The 17,258-nt window shown below is 38.5% G+C and overlaps 1 long non-coding RNA gene across 1 annotated transcript in view; it reads right to left on the bottom strand.

Moving 5' to 3' along the window:
- LOC139076461 (uncharacterized) overlaps positions 1 to 17,258 on the bottom strand; it is a 53,722-nt gene that overhangs the window by 21,989 nt on the left and 14,475 nt on the right. Inside the window, exon 2 of the long non-coding RNA XR_011528092.1 lies at positions 3,818 to 4,060. This is a non-coding gene — a long non-coding RNA (uncharacterized lncRNA). The remainder of the gene's footprint in view (positions 1 to 3,817; positions 4,061 to 17,258) is intronic.

Here is a 17,258-nt window from a genome sequence, read left to right as displayed (position 1 = left end):
TGTGTTGATTCGCAGGCCCTGAGGTCTAGGGCTTGAATATACTGATTAGAGAAGTGAGCGAGGCAAGCAAGCTCCAGAGCACTGGGACTGCCTCTGCGTGAGCAGTGGCTTCTCCCTGCAGTGTTTCTCTCTCCCCTCCAGGCTTGTGCCTCTGTCCTGTCAATCAAGTCCGCACCAAATTTGACCCTCACCTCCCATCACGTATATGAACAATAGAATTTGAGTTAAAGAATAATTTGAGGTGCAAAGAACAAACGGCTCAGTCACAGTCATGCCTTAGGACGCTGCGAAACCCAGCTCTCTCGGGCCTCTCTCACTGCCCTCCACCCTTCAGTCGAGCCTTACAGAGTCCCACGTGGAAAAATATCACTAGCAACCAAGTTCGCCAGTGCAAAACCTTCAACAACAAGAAAGACAACTGATTTGATATTCAGAACAAATAAGGGCACCCAAACTTAGGTCTCTTGAGTTAGTGCCCTTTGCTTAGCTTCCTAACCTCCCTATTTGGCGAACAATAAAATGCAGACTCCTACTGCCTTGATGCTGCTCAGACAAGCCAAGATGGGCAGAACTGCATAGATTTGCTGTCTGCTGAAAGAGAGGCCATACAAAACACAGACTTCCCTTACATCACCACCAAATTAGAGATTAGAGATTTAAAGTGCCTTTTATGTCTTCAACTATGGAACTGTCCTTTTTAAAATAATGGTTTCTCAAACTGCCTCTGAGGAATTAACCATTTACTTATTGCCTTAGACATGAAGGCATAAGGTATCAAGACAGAGGAGAATAAAGTATGAAGTGGAGAAGTAGCCAAAGATGTTGACTGGCATCAACAAGGGTCTCTCGAATGCCCATTCTAGTGGGCTTATGCTGAGCAAGGGACTAAGACTTTGTCCCATAGAATCGTAGAATCATAGCTCTTTGAACTCTCAAGGGTCTTAACAGTAATCTAGTTTAACTCAAATCCTTTTACTTATAAAATATATAGAATAACAGAACCACAGTTGTTAGGTGCCTTGCCCAAGATCACCCAAATTGTGTTAACTTTATTTTGTCATTGGTAAGAATTTTGAAGAAGCTGAAATTTTTCCCCTACTTGTAAGCAAATAAGTTAGCCTGCCACAGTATCATGAATGCTAGCAGAACATATGAGACTCCTGGATCAGAGACAAAGGACTTCATTACTCACAGAAATGACAGTAGCCAGAGTATCAGCATTTTCTTGTGCCAGATGACACCTGCACACGCAGTGGGTTGAGTTACGGTAGAGGAACCCTGAGCTTAGGAAATTTAATTATTTTATAACAGACAATAAGCATGACTGCTCTTTGCTCAAGGTAGATAATCATGATCATGAGGAAAATATAGTCAAGATGGTCTAGAAAAAGGTAATCAATGCCTCTGCTTGCAGTTGTGCAGAAATGTCAGAGACCCATAGAGAATTGACTTCCAACAATATCCACTCCTTATTTCTAAAAGACCTTGGCTTTTGGCAAATTTTTCTGAGTACACCACTCAGTCAGTCACTGATAAATCATACCAACTGAGGCTAGGACTAAATGTGTCAATTTGCCGCATGCGGTATTTCATTAAGGTAAGATGAGGCTGACCTGCCGTATTGATTTCAGCTACCTCCAGTCCAGACTCAACCAACTGAAAAGGACCGCAAACTGTCAGGGCCTACCTTAGGAAGCAAGGTTCATTTCTCCTTATGTTTTGGTATGACTCTCTATTTGGCCTGAGATATTAATCCAGGTACAGTGGAATGTATTTGTTATTGCACAGACTCCACCTTGTCCCACAAGGAGAAAATCTAGGGCAATTTTATCATCCATAATAATCCAGGTCAGAGTGTGGAAGCAGACCTGAAAGTTTTCCAGGGTAAAGGGCTAAAGACAACTCCTACTCTGAGTGATTTCCACACTAAGAATATTGCTCATGGAGTATATGTAAACAACGAATCAGTGATCCCTCTGGGAAGAGTAGAAGCGGTTTGTGCCAATTCCAACCTAGAGCTTTTAGGAGGGTGAATGTGCCTCCTGCATGGTCTTTCCACTCTTCCCAGCTGCACGTAGTCCATGAGGAGCCCAGGGGAAGTTGGAGACACCAGTGGAAGAAGCATAAGTCCCTGAGTTCCTTCACTGAGGAGAACCACCCACCGACATAAGCACTTGCTCTGGGTTGTTACATGAGCAAGACATAAACTTCTGTCTTAGAGACATGACAAATTTGCTGACTTTCAGCAATAGAGCCTACACTAAGTCATGACATAGCAATTCCACTTTCAAGTATTCTCCCCAAAGAAATATGCACATGTGCAAAAGCGGCCTTAGTGATAGAAAACAAAAGGAAAGAGTCTAAACAAACCATGACTGACTCAGACAATGAAATACTATACAACAGTTAAAATGAGTATCCTAGATTTACATGCATCAATAGGGTTAAGTCTCAAAAACATAATTGCTGAGTGTAAAAAGAAAGGTCCAGGGATACATACCCTCTGATATCATTTATGTAAAATCATAAAACACATAAATGCCAGTATATTCTGTTTCTTGATATCAACACAGGCATTAAAAATTTACTTATTCAGGGAAATGATACAGTCCAACTTTAGAATAGCAACCACTTCTGGAGACAGGACAGAGGAAGTGATGCAGGAGGGAAGCATTAGCTGTATTGATAATTATTCTCTCTCTTTAAAAGGAGGGAGAGAGAGAGATCTGAAGCAAGAAGAATATGGCAAAACGTTAACATCTATCAAATCAAGGTCAAGAGTGCATGGTCTTTTTGTTACATTATTTTCTATGCTTTCCTGCATGTTCAAAATAGCCCATAATTAAAAATAATCTTTAAAGCAATAAAGCGGTATTTCTCTATTCCTAGAGGCCTGTGACTACGAACTCCTACAGTTTATCCACTCTACTTGCATGTGAAAATCTTTGGGGAGAAAGAAGCATAATTTGACTAAAAGAGGGATGTTATAGAGTTCTTGCTCTCTGGGGAAATAAACAATGCATAGTAGCTGCTTCAGATGCCTAGTCAACAGGGAGTCATCCAATTCTGCTCATCTTCAGCAAATGCAGGGAATCAAATGCAAAATTTAACACTCTGGGACTACGTTGTGAAGCGATGACATTCCCTGGAGGTCCTCAGGTACATGAAATAATTAATGGACTATGCTCACCCATAACTAATTTTCTCATCTCTAGAAGAACTTATGGGAAATTGTCTTCATTTAGTAACTAATCAGAGTAGAACTCAGTACAAAACAAAATATTTCTTATATTTTTAACTACCTCGGATCACTGTCCAAAAAGAAGTTTCAATGGGTTGAAATTGTTTATGATTGATAAGACCTGGGAGCAAAGTGGTGGATGTCATGTCAACACTCGCCAAGTCCTACTACCTCCTTCACAGACATTCCCTGACCAACCAAGTCCATAAAACGCTCTCCTCTTCTGACCTCTTAAATACAGTATTACGTCTACTGTCGGTTACTACTTATGTGATTAATGAACATTTACTGGATAGTTTTTTCTTTCAAGTGTATATACCTTGTTTGACATATTCTGTATCCTCCATAGCACCTAGTACTGAACTTTATATCAATTAGATTTGGGGAAAAAATTTGGTTGATGAGCTTACATCTGCCGTACACAGTTCAACTTTGATTTTGAGGTTCAATTGTCTGTCCCTTGGCTTGAGCTTTATAATCCCTCGTCACTTTACCTTCCAATCCTTCATATGGCTAATGTTTTTCTTGATAAACCAGTCAGTCAAATGAATCAATAGGTAAATCCAAATGTCTTACACAGTTGAGCATAAGGAAATATACTCCTTCTGACTTCAAATGTTGAGTTTAGAGGTGGAAATTGATCATTTTTGCACTTAATCTCCTCTTCTTTTTCCCTATATTACTTCTACAATGAAACAAATTGACCATTTGTAACTATTCAACTATTCCTGAGCTGTATACTCAACATGACAGAAGGTTTTGAAAAGTCTTGCCTGGAAGAGCAAATTAGGAGTTAACAGGATGTGTTCCATCCTTTACCTGAAAAAAAAAAAAAAAAAAACATAGTCAAAGACCAGACCTTGCTAACAAGCTTAGGCTTCACAAGAAAAGTATACATCACCTCAAAAATTATGTGACTATATTCTATGGCAGGAAAGCATTTCTCAGACAGTTGAGACATATTTACTCTGACACATCCATTATTATCCAATGACAAAATAACAAAACACTTATAAAAGGAACTGAAGAACTAACACCTCTGGACTAATGAGCACAGAGTCTACAGAGGACATCTAAACAGGCAAAAGTCAAGATCTCTACTTCATCACAGTCTCACAACCACAAGTCAGCTTTCTTTTGCCCACGTTAGCTGAGAAGATGAATAATGTGGACAATGAACTTGACTATATAAGCAATTATAATGGTGAATTTTAACCAAAGATTTGCACTTGCTTCTCTCTCCCTACAAATCACATGCCGAAATTACCAAATATGTTGATTTCAGTTTGGACAATGGCACTCCTCTCTTTACAAGTAATCGGTGATTTCCTATTACCCAGGAATAATGCTCATATTTCTTAGCGAAACATTAAAAGTTCTTCATGTTCACATCCCAATTTATATTTAGAGGCCTGTATCCTACTACATCCCTCAGTTCATTATGTGATTTGACACACCAATCTATTTGCCAACCCAAATACCAAGAATAGACCATGTTCTTCTTTTACTTGGTGTCTCTGCTTAGGCAGTATCTTGAAGCTGGAAAGCTCTTCCATACTTTACTCACACATTCGAACTTCTACACATCTTTTAAGACTCAACTCAGTTGCCTCTTCTACAAAGCCTTCTCTGATTGCCCCAGGAAAGTTAAATGTTCTTCTGTGGAACCACAGAAGATTTCTTGCATGTTGTGGGGGCTGGCCCTATGGTGTAGTAGTTAAGTTTGCGTGCTCTAGTTCAGTGGCCCAGGGTTCAAGGGTTCGGATCCCGGGTGTGGACCTACATAGTGCTCATCAAACCATGCTGTCATGGCACTCCATATATAAAGTAGAGGAAGATTGGCACAGATGTTAGCTCAGAGACCATCTTCCTCAAGAAAAAGAGGAAGATTCGCAACAGGTGTTAGCTCAGGGCCAATCTTTCTCCAAAAAAAAAAAAAAGAAAAATTCTTGCATGTTGATTTAACTCTATTAGCAATGTATCTTGTGTAAGTGAAGGCTATTTGAATGTCTTAATTCCTTCCAGCATTATACATCCCTATGGTTATGATCCACGTCCTAGAGCCACAGTGCTTAACACACTGCTTTGCACTCAATGGGTCAATGAATATTTGTTCCATGAGTAAATGAATAAATGAAAATGTATGGTTGATTAGTTTACATTTTTAACTTGGAATTTCATTAACACATAGAGTCCAATAAGCTATAAAATCATTACAACCAAAGGGAGCAGTAAGATGAGTAATCTACAGAGTAGACTTTAAACAGAGTAGAGAGTAGAACAGAGATATTAGAGTTGAACTTCAGTGTAACATTCATGCTACAGTTCCACACAAAGGGAAGAACACTCAATGGGACCATCAGACCTGAATTTATGTTCTTCTCAACCACTTAACTCATCTGAATCTATTTCCTCATCTATATAACAGAAGCAGAAATCTCTATCTGTCAGTGATACATTAAAAGTCAAATGAGAGAATGTGTGTGTATGGTGTGGGGGAAAAAGGGAGGAGATTATGAGATATTAACTCATGGATTTTCCCTGTATTACTTTAAACTCTCATCAACTAGGTGTTCATTGCCTCAAGGAAGACATGAGAGAGCAAAACAAGAGTCTACTCTTGGGTTTTGAGTTTTAGGAGTCTAAAGTTCTACAAGGCATGGAAAGACGTCATACAAAGAAGTAGGAGCAAACTTTCCTTTTTCCCACCTCAAAGGCCTCAACTCCTGATTAGACACATGTCCAGGTTGGATGATGGGGGAGAGCTAGAGGGGAACACAGATGGGCTAGCTGTGGCAGTGCTTGGAAAGTAGAGCCTTTTACAGGGACCCATCCAAGGCTGAGCTCTGGAAAGAATGGAGAGAAAAACAGGCTTATGGGATCTGAGACCAGCAGAGGCCTGTGCCCCCTTTCTCAGGCAGCAAGAAGACTCCTGTGGAGAAATGGCTGAGAAGTGTGTCCAGAGCAGAAAAGGCCTTACACAGCCTCACTAAGTTCCTGTGACTCAGTGTGGCCAAGAAGCAGTAGAAGCATCGCAAGTACTTACAGTGACACGCAAGCAGATGAAGTCTCTCACAACCTCTTGAACGTTCTGCAACCCCAGCACCAGGTAGAGATACATTACATTTTCTGTAAGTCCCAGAGCGTCAGAGAAGATACAAAGAGAGGCATATCCAAAAGGGCCTTCAGAATGGGATCAAGAAGCAACTGTAGCAAGACCTTCATGAATGAGTGACAATTACCTGGCAGGAGTGAGGTTGAGGACAGTGACAAGATGCAACACAACCTGTCCAACATCTTGGCACTGAACACTTCCCCTCACCTAGAGCACAGATAAAATCCCAGGGAAGGAAGAGAGGAGAAGACTGAATCAACTGAGATTAAGTTTCTGACATCCAAAAGATGGTATTTCATAACAGAAATTACAGTAAGTTTCAGAAAAAAATGAGTGAAGTTACATTTCTTACACTGCTGAGTTTATAGACCTGGGCTTAACTTATGCAAAGTGCTCAGCTCAGAATTTGCATGGAATGCTCAACAAATGTCAGTTTCTTCCTCTTCTCCCCTTGCCTCTTAGATAGACATACTCAGAATTTTGAACGGATATTTAGTATCTTCTACTAGACACAGGAGTTAACAAACTTTTTCCATAAAGGGCAGATAGTAAATATTTTCGATTTTGCAGGCCATAGAGTCTGTTGCAACTACTCTACCCTTATAACATAAATCAGCATTAGATATACATAAATAAATGAGTATGGCCATGTTCCAATAAAACTTTGTTTTCCAAAACAAGCAATGACCTGGATTTGTCCTGTAGGTCATAGTTGGCTGACTCCTGGATTGGAGGAAGGAAACTGGCTTAAAGAGCTGTTAAACTAATTATGAAAGAATATAAGCCTGAGCTAAGATGGCAGCCATAGGAATGGAAAGGCATAGGCACATTGAAGAAGAAGAGGCAAGCATCTACAGAAAGAGGGATAGGCGAACAATTCAAAAACCAATGTGTGCCCTGGTAGACTGAAAGAATGAGGTACTACAGATAAAAAGGAGCAGTTGGAAAAAGTTTGGAATCCAAAAGAGAAAAGAATGTAAATACCTCCTTGAGCACCCAAGGTCTTGATGCTCCCACATATGTGTAGAATTCAAAGGCAGAAAGAGCTTAGAAAAATGGCAGTTCCTGCAGGTTCAAGTGCCAACACTTCAATAGCCATAACAGTGCAATATAATGTTTCACAGATGCTATCTTGACTCCGTGTTGAAGTCGTGGCTAACAGCTCTCAATTTCCTTTTGTTTTTCAGCAATTTGCTAAGCTCCACCCAACCATTTCCCTTGTCATACTCCCACTCTCCAAGACCACTAGGCAAAGACGCAAATCTCCCCAGGGCCAGTTGTACCAAACATCTAGGGACAGCATATGTGTCCCAGACTCCAAGGAATATTCAAAATAGCCAATTCTCAAGAAGCCCGGGAAACACAGCCATCCCCACCTGACTTGCCGCACATCAGCCACCTCCTACAGTTCCAACTTGCTGTTACCCTGTCCCCAGGTAAACCCCCTGTATGTCTCTGTGTGGTGGCCTTCTCTCCTGTGGAGCTATAAATTACACAGTCTTCTGCCTTTCATCTATCCGAGCGTCATCGTGCTGTATCCCACCATCAAAAAAATCTTTCAGTCTTATAAAGCAGACGGTTACCTTAAAATTTTGATGTGAACTGTGGTGAGAGGAGAAAACTTCCAAATCTGATCTCCCTCCAGTTCCTATTTCAGTCAAACAGTGGGTTACCCAACACTGTGTGCACGACACAGCGCTTGCTTAAACATTTCCGAACGGTTATCCAAAGCAGACACAAACATTTGGAGAGAAAATTGAGGAAAGGAATTTGCCATTAGATTGTCACAGTACATCTGTTTTTTCAAAGTCATTGCCACAATGTTCCTATCAGGAGACTCCTGAGCTTCCCCTAAAACGCAATCAGCAAATCACGCCAAACGAGTGAACAGACTCTCCTTGCTGGAGACTGGAGTAAACTTTGTTAGCGGGTCCTTTCCACCATGACTGCACATGTAAATCACTGATGAGGGCTGTGAAGTCCCCTGGAAGGGAATTTGAGCGCCGTTCCTGCAGGGTGTCCATTCCACAGGCATTTGCGATTTGCTCTCTGTAAAACTTGCTTCTTGCCATCTGTTCCGAATTTGTCACCCTTAGTTTACATTACCTAAAACTGTAAACTAGATTGACATTAAGCGTGCAATTTAAGATTTTACTTCCATCAATAAATTCTCTTGTAACCACCAATTTAGATTTTATGTAGCTTCTCCCTGCTCTCCATCATCGGCCTCCTTAAATAACACTCTGGCTGCCCCTCGCTTCTGTTTCGTAAGCATTTCTTGAACTCCCCTTCATGCTCTGTCCTGTCCTATTCCCAAGAACATGCTGTTGTCCTCTGTTTATCCTGTTCTCACTTCCAGTTCATTTTCTGACCCCTTTCTTTGCTGCCATCTTGGCGTTTTCTTCATTTTGTATTTAGTATATTCAAAGAGGCTTTCATTGTTTCACCTCTTCATTAAAATAATTCCCCAAATGCTGATATTTCCTCAAGTCCTTCTTGTCCTCTAAAAATGCAAGAGTTTATCTCAAGAACTAACAGAAAGAGAATGAACTTTATGATTTCTCAGCTTATGATTTCTCAGCTTAATAGCCTTGGCCAAGTCACCTAAACTCTCTCAGCCTCAGCTTCCTCATCTGTGAAAAGGGGATAAGAAAAGTTCCCTACTGCACAGGATTAATGAAAGGATTACGTGAGACGTAAAGCATCTAACATAACGTCAGGTGCATAATTGGCGTCCAATCAACGTTATTTATTGTTTCTAACAATTATTTGTAATCTAATCCATGTTCTCATTGAGTTTAAATTATGGCTTATTTTCCATCTACAGAAAGGATTCTCAATACTGTTATTTTCCCCCAAAATTGTTTTATTACTCCATTATATTATTTTATATCCATATGCACCTTTTGAATGTATGTTGAAAATCATTGCAATTATAATGCCAGGGTAGAAAAGGAAGCAGGATCTTTACTTTGAAGAAACAACCCACAAGTTGGACCAGAAACTGGGGTATTTATTTTAATAACAACAAGTTGAAAGTTAATTCTGGAAATCCTGATAAATTATATTGCATTTGACATACCTTGGGGAATCTAGATCTGAGCTCAGAAGCTCCTGATTCAGCTATAGTGAAAGCATTAATTTACAGTCAGCTTGGAGAGGAGAAAACACCACCGTCTTTGGTGTTTTCCTCAAGTACTGCCACAGATGAGGAGAGCCATCACTGAAGACCCACAGGGTGGCCACAGCCTGGGTTGTCCTGCCCTTTACCCAAAGCAGCCTGCCCACAGCCTGTGAATACATGACCCACAAATCTTCTTCTTGGGAGCCAACAGGAGAAAATTTATTTTTGTCTCAAGGCCTATTGACTGCCTAAACTCACTCAGGACTGAAACTTTGATTTGAAAAAAAAATAAAAAGAAATCGCAGTCATTGGGTTTTTTAAAAAAAATGTTTAACAACAAACCACGAACTTTGAGTGATAATAACATGTTAAAATAAGTTCATCAATTGTAACAAATGTACCACTCTGCTAAGGAATATTGATAAGGGGGTAGACTACGCATGAATGGACACACAGGATATATGGGAAATCTCTTGTACCTTCCACGCACTTTTGGTGTGAACCTAAAACTGTTCCAAAAAATAAAGTCTATTAAATATATATATATATATATATATGTACACACACACACGAAACACAAAGAAACACAAAGAATCAACATAGTAATAAATGTTCAATGTAGAAAATACTATTAAAAATATACAAAGCATATAAAATGATGACTAAAGATAATTAATCATTGTTAGTAATTTCAGTGCATTTTCCCAGGGTTTAACACACACACACATGTATACACACACACCAGCATACTGTGAATTAAATCATTCACACATTTAACTTGTGCACAGATTTTAGGACCTAACTATCTACAGCCTTCCCCAAGATGAATCTTCACTACTTCATTAAATTATCGCATCAGCAAACCATTTTATTTAATTGAATTAATGTTTAGAAGCTTAGTAATAAAAAGTGGGGAATGTTGCTTAATGATTAGCAGACACACTTCATCATTCTCTCCTCACCCATCTCCCATTCACTTCTAGTTATCTGATAGTTATTTTAAAGACAAGATTATTTAAATTCCCAAACATCTACATATAGACCTTTCCTTTAATTCTTTCCTTTAGTCTAATCCAATGATTCTCAAATTTTTCAGAATGTATCAGAATTACTAAGTGGTTTGTGTATACATAAAACCATGTGTATTATTCTTCATGGGTGAATTAAAGTACTTCTAAGCATAATTTTATGTAAATGACTTAATCTTGTATAATATAACTTCACTGGACACATACACATTTTACATAATATGTATTATTCAAGGATATACTGGTTTAATATAATACAATACAGGCTCCTTTCGATGTTATTAAATGTTTATTTACAAAATTTCTTTTAATGGCTGCATAGTATTCCTACCTATGAATGTATCATAATTTAACCAATACTCTATTTTTGAACTTATTAAGTTGTCTTTAAGCAATAACCCTCATTTTACTAAACATACCAATATGTGAACTCAGCTAAGGGTTAGAGTGAAAATATCCTGGAATCATTCTGAAAACATTACCACAGCTCCACAGCTCCCTTCTCCATCCAGGAATCAAGACTCAGAGACCCAACTCCAGGAAAACACAGGAAAATTAATTATATTCGAGGTCATTTCATCTTCCTGATAGAGGTAGTTTCTTTTCCCCAGAGTGAATAAATATATACATAAATCTAATCTCTCCTTATTTGAGGAATCAGAGGGATAAATTTCATAAGCCTTATTATCATTTTTAAGACCTACAGAGGACATTGTCAGATGGAGAGTCGGAGCCTATCTTAGTGATTTCAGGCTGCTATAATAAATATCATAGACTGGGTGGCATAAACAACAGACACTTATTTCTCATGGTTCTGGAAGTCCAAAATCAGGATGTCACATGGTTGGGTCCTTGGTGAGGGCCTTCTTTCTGATTATGTCCTGATGTGGCCTTTCCTTGGTACATGCACACAGAGAGAGATCTCCTGTCTCTTCCTCTTTTTTTCTTGGTGAAGAAGATTGGCCCTGAGCCAACATCTGTTGCCAATCTTTCTCTTTTTGCTTGAGGAAGTTTGCTGCTGAGCTAACATCTGTGCCAATGTTCCTCTATTTTATGTGGGATGCCACCACAGTGTGACTTGATGAGCAGTGCGAGGTGCACACTTGAGATATGAACCTGTGAACCCTGGGCTGCCGAAGCAGAACATGAACTTAACCTCCACGCCACCAAGCTGGCCCTTTTTTTTTTTTTTGCAAGGAAGATTGACCCTGAGTTAACTTCTGTTACCAATATTCCTCTTTTTTGCTGAGGAAGATTAGCTCTGAGCTAACATCTGTGCCCATCTTCCTCTATTTTGTATATGGCATGCCACCACAGCATGCCTTGATGAGCAGTGCCCAGGTCCACACCAGGGATCCAAACCTGTGAACCTCGGACCACCCAAGTGGAGCTTGCAAACTTAATCACTACGCCACCAGGCCAGCTTGAACTCTTCCTCCTTTTATAAGGCCATTAATCCCATCATGGGGGCCTCACCCTTATGACCTAATTATCTCCCAAAGGTCCCATCTCCAAATACCATCACATTGGAAATTAGGGATTCAACATATGATGTAGGTAGAATATAAACATTCAGGTCATAGCAGAGCCCTAAAATAATAATTGGTTCAGGTAAGGACCATCAACAAATGCTAGCACAACTGAATGAAAGGTTTTTAAGAAAGAGGATGTTCACACAATCTCAAAATATCACCCTACAGATGACTTAACATTTATAAAATAGAAAATATCTCTTCATAATGTAGAAATCTATTGATCATTACCTGTATCAAATGATTAAACTTGGCCCCACCAATAGTGAGAAGCCTGATACCATGTCATATAAATAGTAATCAGAAAGAAGTGACCTTAGCAAGATGGCAGAACAGAAAGACTCAGATCTTCCTTCCTCTGACAGAAGCAGACTAAACAATACATGGACCAGTTCCCTTTTTGAGAAATCTAGAAACCACTTAAGAGGCTCCTACATACTAAGAAAGCATGAATCAGCCACATCAAAGCCAGTAGGAACATCCGTGGCACTTAGTTACCGTAGTCTCTCCCCTAGCTCAGTTAGCTCAATTAGAGAAAATTTCCAGCTCCCAGCTTCTCCTCAGGCAGAGAAAGCAAAGACTGAAACGCATGTCCGATGTTCAGACTTTCCAGGGGGCTTCGCAAGGGACTGGTTTCTTTCTGTCTTAAATCTAAGCACTGACAGTAAAGGGTTTCAGGTTGGGTGCCACTGAGAACAAAGGCAATGGTTTGGACTAACACACACCCGCTTGGTATAGTCCCTCCCCCTAGCTCAAGGTGGAACAAGTTGGTGAAAACTCCCAACTCCTGGCTTCTGCTTGGAGGGAAAGAGTGGAGCAGGCATCCAACATTCTGGCATTTTGGGGGGCTGCCCATGGGTCTTGATTCTGTCTCACCTGTCTCAGAATACTGACAAGATCTAGTACACTCTACATGCCTGGGGGCCACTGACAACATAAGAGAACTGTGCAGCTTACAGCAACTCCAGAAAGTCTGCAGTACCGCAAAGAGGAACCAAGGAAGGCAAGAAATTACAAACTCCTGGAAAAAAGACAATGGCAAAACCCTCTCCAACTGGAAATTTACATGCACAAGTCCAGAGAGGACACATCCACAGAAAAGGTTTGAGAGGCCCCCAGAATCTCTAGCCAGGCTGACTGGTGAGGTCTTTCCCTGTACAAAGCCAGCCCGTAAAGGCCAGGAGAAGTGACTGTTTTTCCAAATGCATAGCTCACAACACAAAGGCACAACGCACATGGAGAAACAGGAAAACATAGCCCAATCAAAGGAACAAAACAAATCTGCAGAAAATGATCATAAAGAGAGTTATACAGGGCAGCCCCGTGGCTGAGTAGTTAAGTTTGTACACTCTGCTGCAGCAGCCCAGGTTTCACCAGTTCGGATCCTGGGCATGGATTTAGCACTGCTCATCAAGCCATGCTGAGACGGCATCCCACATAGCAGGGCCAGAAGGAGCTGCAACTAGAATGTACAGCTAAGTACTGGGGTGCTTTGGGGAGAAGAAGAAGAAGAGGAAGAGGAAGAGGAAGAAGAAGAAGAAGGAAAAAAAGAAGATTGGCAACAGATGTTAGCTCAGGTGCCAATGTTTAAAAAAAAAATAAAGAAAGAGAGTTATACGGATTACCTGACAAATAATTCAAAATACCCATCATAAAAATGCTCAGTGAATTCAGGAGAATGATGCGTGTAACAAACGAGAATATCAACAAAATAGACTTTAAGTCAAAAACTGTCACAAGAGACAAAGAAAGGCATTGTATAATGACAAAAGGGTGAATTCACCAGGAAGATATAGCAGCTATAAATACATATGGAATCAAGATAAGAGCACCCAGATATATGAGACAAACGTTAAAAGAACTAAAGAGAAAGACAGCAACAAAATAACGGTAGGAGATTTCAACACCCCACTTTTAATAATAAATAGAACATCCAGACATAAGATCAATAACAAAACAGAGGACTTAAACAACACTATAAACCAAATGGGTATACAGAACATTCCATCCAATAGCAGTAGAATACCCATTCTTCTCAAGTGGACATCAAACATTCTCCAGGATAGATCATAAGATAGGTCATAAAATAAGTCTTAACATATTTTAAAGGATTGAAATCATACCAAGCATAATCTCCAGACACTATGAAATATATTTGGAATAAAAAGGAATGAAACTGGAAATCAATTACAAGAGGAAAACTGAAAATTCACAAACATATAGAAATTAAACAACACACTGTTAAGCAAGCAGTTTGTCAAAGAAGAAATAGAAAGGGGACTTAGAAAATATCTTAAGACAAATGAAAACAAAAAGAGAACATACCAAAACTTATGAGATGTATGTAGTAAAAGCAGTTCTAAGAGGGAAGTTTATTGTGGTAAGCAACTACATTAAAAAAGAAAGATCTCAAATAAACAACCTAATTTTACACCTCAAAAAACTATAAACAGAAGACCAAACTAAGCCCAAAGTCATTAGAAGGAAGAAAATAATAAAGACTAGAGAAGAAATAAATAAAATAGAGAATAGAAAAATCAATGAAAGTAAGAGTTAGCTTTTGGAGAAGATCAAACAAATTGAGAAATCTTTACACTAAATAGAACAGAAAGAGAACACTCAAATAAATGAAATGAGAAATGGGAGAAGAGATGACAATTGATGCCGTCAAAATAAAAAAGATTATAAGAAACTACTATGAACAATTAGATACCAACAAATTGGATAACCTAGAAAAAATGGATACACTCTTAGAAATATACAACCTACCAAGACCGAATCATGAAGAACTAGAAAATAAAACAGACCTATAACCAGTAAGAAGATGGAATCAGTAATCAAAAATCTCTCAATGGAGAAAAGCTCAGGATCAGATCGCTTTATAGATGAATTCTATCAAACATTTGAAGAATTACCATCAATCTTTCTCAAACTCTTCCCCAAAACTGAAGAATAAGGGAACACTTCCAAACTCGTTTTGTGAATACAGCATTACTTTGATATCAAAGCCAGAAAAAGACACTACCAGAAAACTACAGACCAACATCCTTGATGAATATAGATGCAAAAATCCTCAGCAAAATACTAGTAAATCAAATTCAACAGCATATTATAAGGACCATACACCACAACCAAGTGGAATCTATTCTGGGCTTGCAAGGATCCTTCAATATACAAAAATCAATGTGATACATAACATTAATAGGATGAAGTATACAATCACATGATCATCTCAATAGATGCATAATAAGCATTTGACAAAATTCAACACAATTTCATAAGAAAAACACTCAGCAAACTGAAAACAGAAGGAAATTATCTCATCAAAACAAAGCCCATAAATGAAAATCTCATAGCTAACATCATACTCAATCGTGGAAAACTGAAAGCTTTTCTTCTAAGATCAGGAACAAGGCAAGGATGTCTACTCTGATCACTTCTGTTCAACATAGTACAGGAAGTCCTCTCTAGAGCGATTAGACAAGAAAAAGAAATAAAAGTCATCCAAATCAGAAAAGAAAAAGTAAAATTATATCTATTTGCAAATGACATGATCTTAAATGTTGAAAATTCACACACAGAAAGAAACCTGTTAGAACTAAAAAACAAATTCATCAAAGTTGCAGGATACAGAATTAACATACAAAAATCTGTTGTATTTCTACATACTAACAATGCACAATCCAAAAACAAAATTAAGAAAAGAATCTCATTTACAATAACATCAAAAAGAATAAAACACCCAGGAATAAACTTAACCAAGGTGTAAACCTTACATACTGAAAACAACAAAACATTGCTGAAAGAAATTAAAGTAGATATGCATAAATGGAAAGACATCCCATGTTCATGGATGAGAGGACTAAATACTGTTAAAATGTCCATACTACAAATATCCAAAGCAATCTACAGATTCAACCAATCCTATCAAAATCCAATGACAATTTTTGCAGAAATATAAAAAACAATCCCCAAATTCATATGGAACCACAAGAGACCTCTATTAGCCAAAAAAAATTTTTAGAAAGAAGGAAGCTGGAGGCCTCACATTTTCTGACTTCTAAACGTATTACAAAGTTACAGTAATAAAAAGAGTGTGGTACTGACATAAAGGTAGACATATAAGCCAGCAGAATAGAACAGAAAGCCCACAAATAAACCTACGCAAATGCAGCCAGATGATCTTTGACAAGGGTGCGAGGACTACACAATGGGCATAAGGTAGTTTCTTCAACAAATATTTACATGCAAAACTATTAAATTGGACCTTTATTTTACACCATATGCAAAAATCAACTCGAAATGGATTAAAGACTTATACATAAGACTTGAAACAATAAAACTCCTACAAGAAAACACAGGGAAAATACTTCATAACATTGATCTTGGCAATGATTTCTTGGATATAATACCAAAAGCCCAGGCAACAAAAGCAAAAATAGACAAATGGTACAACGTGAAACTAAAAACTTCTGCATAGCAAAGGAAACAATAAATAGAAGGAAAAGACAACCTATGAAATGTGAGAACTTATTTGTGAACCACATATCTGATAAGGGGTTAATACTCAAAATATATAAGGAACTTCTACAACTCAACAGCAAAAAAACCCAAATAACACCATTAAAAAATAGGCAAAGGACTTGAATAGGGATTTCTCCAAAGAAGACTTACAAATGGACAACAGGTATATGAAAAGATGCTCAATATTACAAATCATCAGAGAAGTAGAAATCAAAACTTCAATAACGAGTTATCACCTCATCCCTGTTAGGATGACCATTATCAAAAAACCACAAAAAACAAAAAACCCAGAAAATAACAAGTGTTTGTGAGGATAGGGAAATATTGGAACCCTTATGCACTGTTGGTAGGAATATAAAATGGTGCAGCTGCTATGAAAAACAGTACAGAGTTTCTTCAAATAACTAAAAACACAACTACTCTATGATCCAACGCTCTCTCTTCTGGGCAATTATTCAAAAGAATTGGAAATGGGATCTCGAAGAGATATTTGTACTTCCGTGTTCATTGCAGCATTATTCACAATAGTCAAGATGTGGAAGCAACCCAGTGTCTATCTATGGATAAATGGGTAAATAAAATATGATATATACTTACAATGGAATATTACTCAGCCTTAAAAAAGTAGGAAGTCCTTTTATATGCTACAACATGGATGAACCTTGAGAAAATCATTCTAAGTGAGATGAACCAG

This window comes from Equus przewalskii, chromosome 16, assembly GCF_037783145.1.
Source record: "Equus przewalskii isolate Varuska chromosome 16, EquPr2, whole genome shotgun sequence".
NCBI classification, from domain to species: domain Eukaryota; kingdom Metazoa; phylum Chordata; class Mammalia; order Perissodactyla; family Equidae; genus Equus; species Equus przewalskii.
This window is presented reverse-complemented; position numbering and strand designations above follow the sequence as displayed.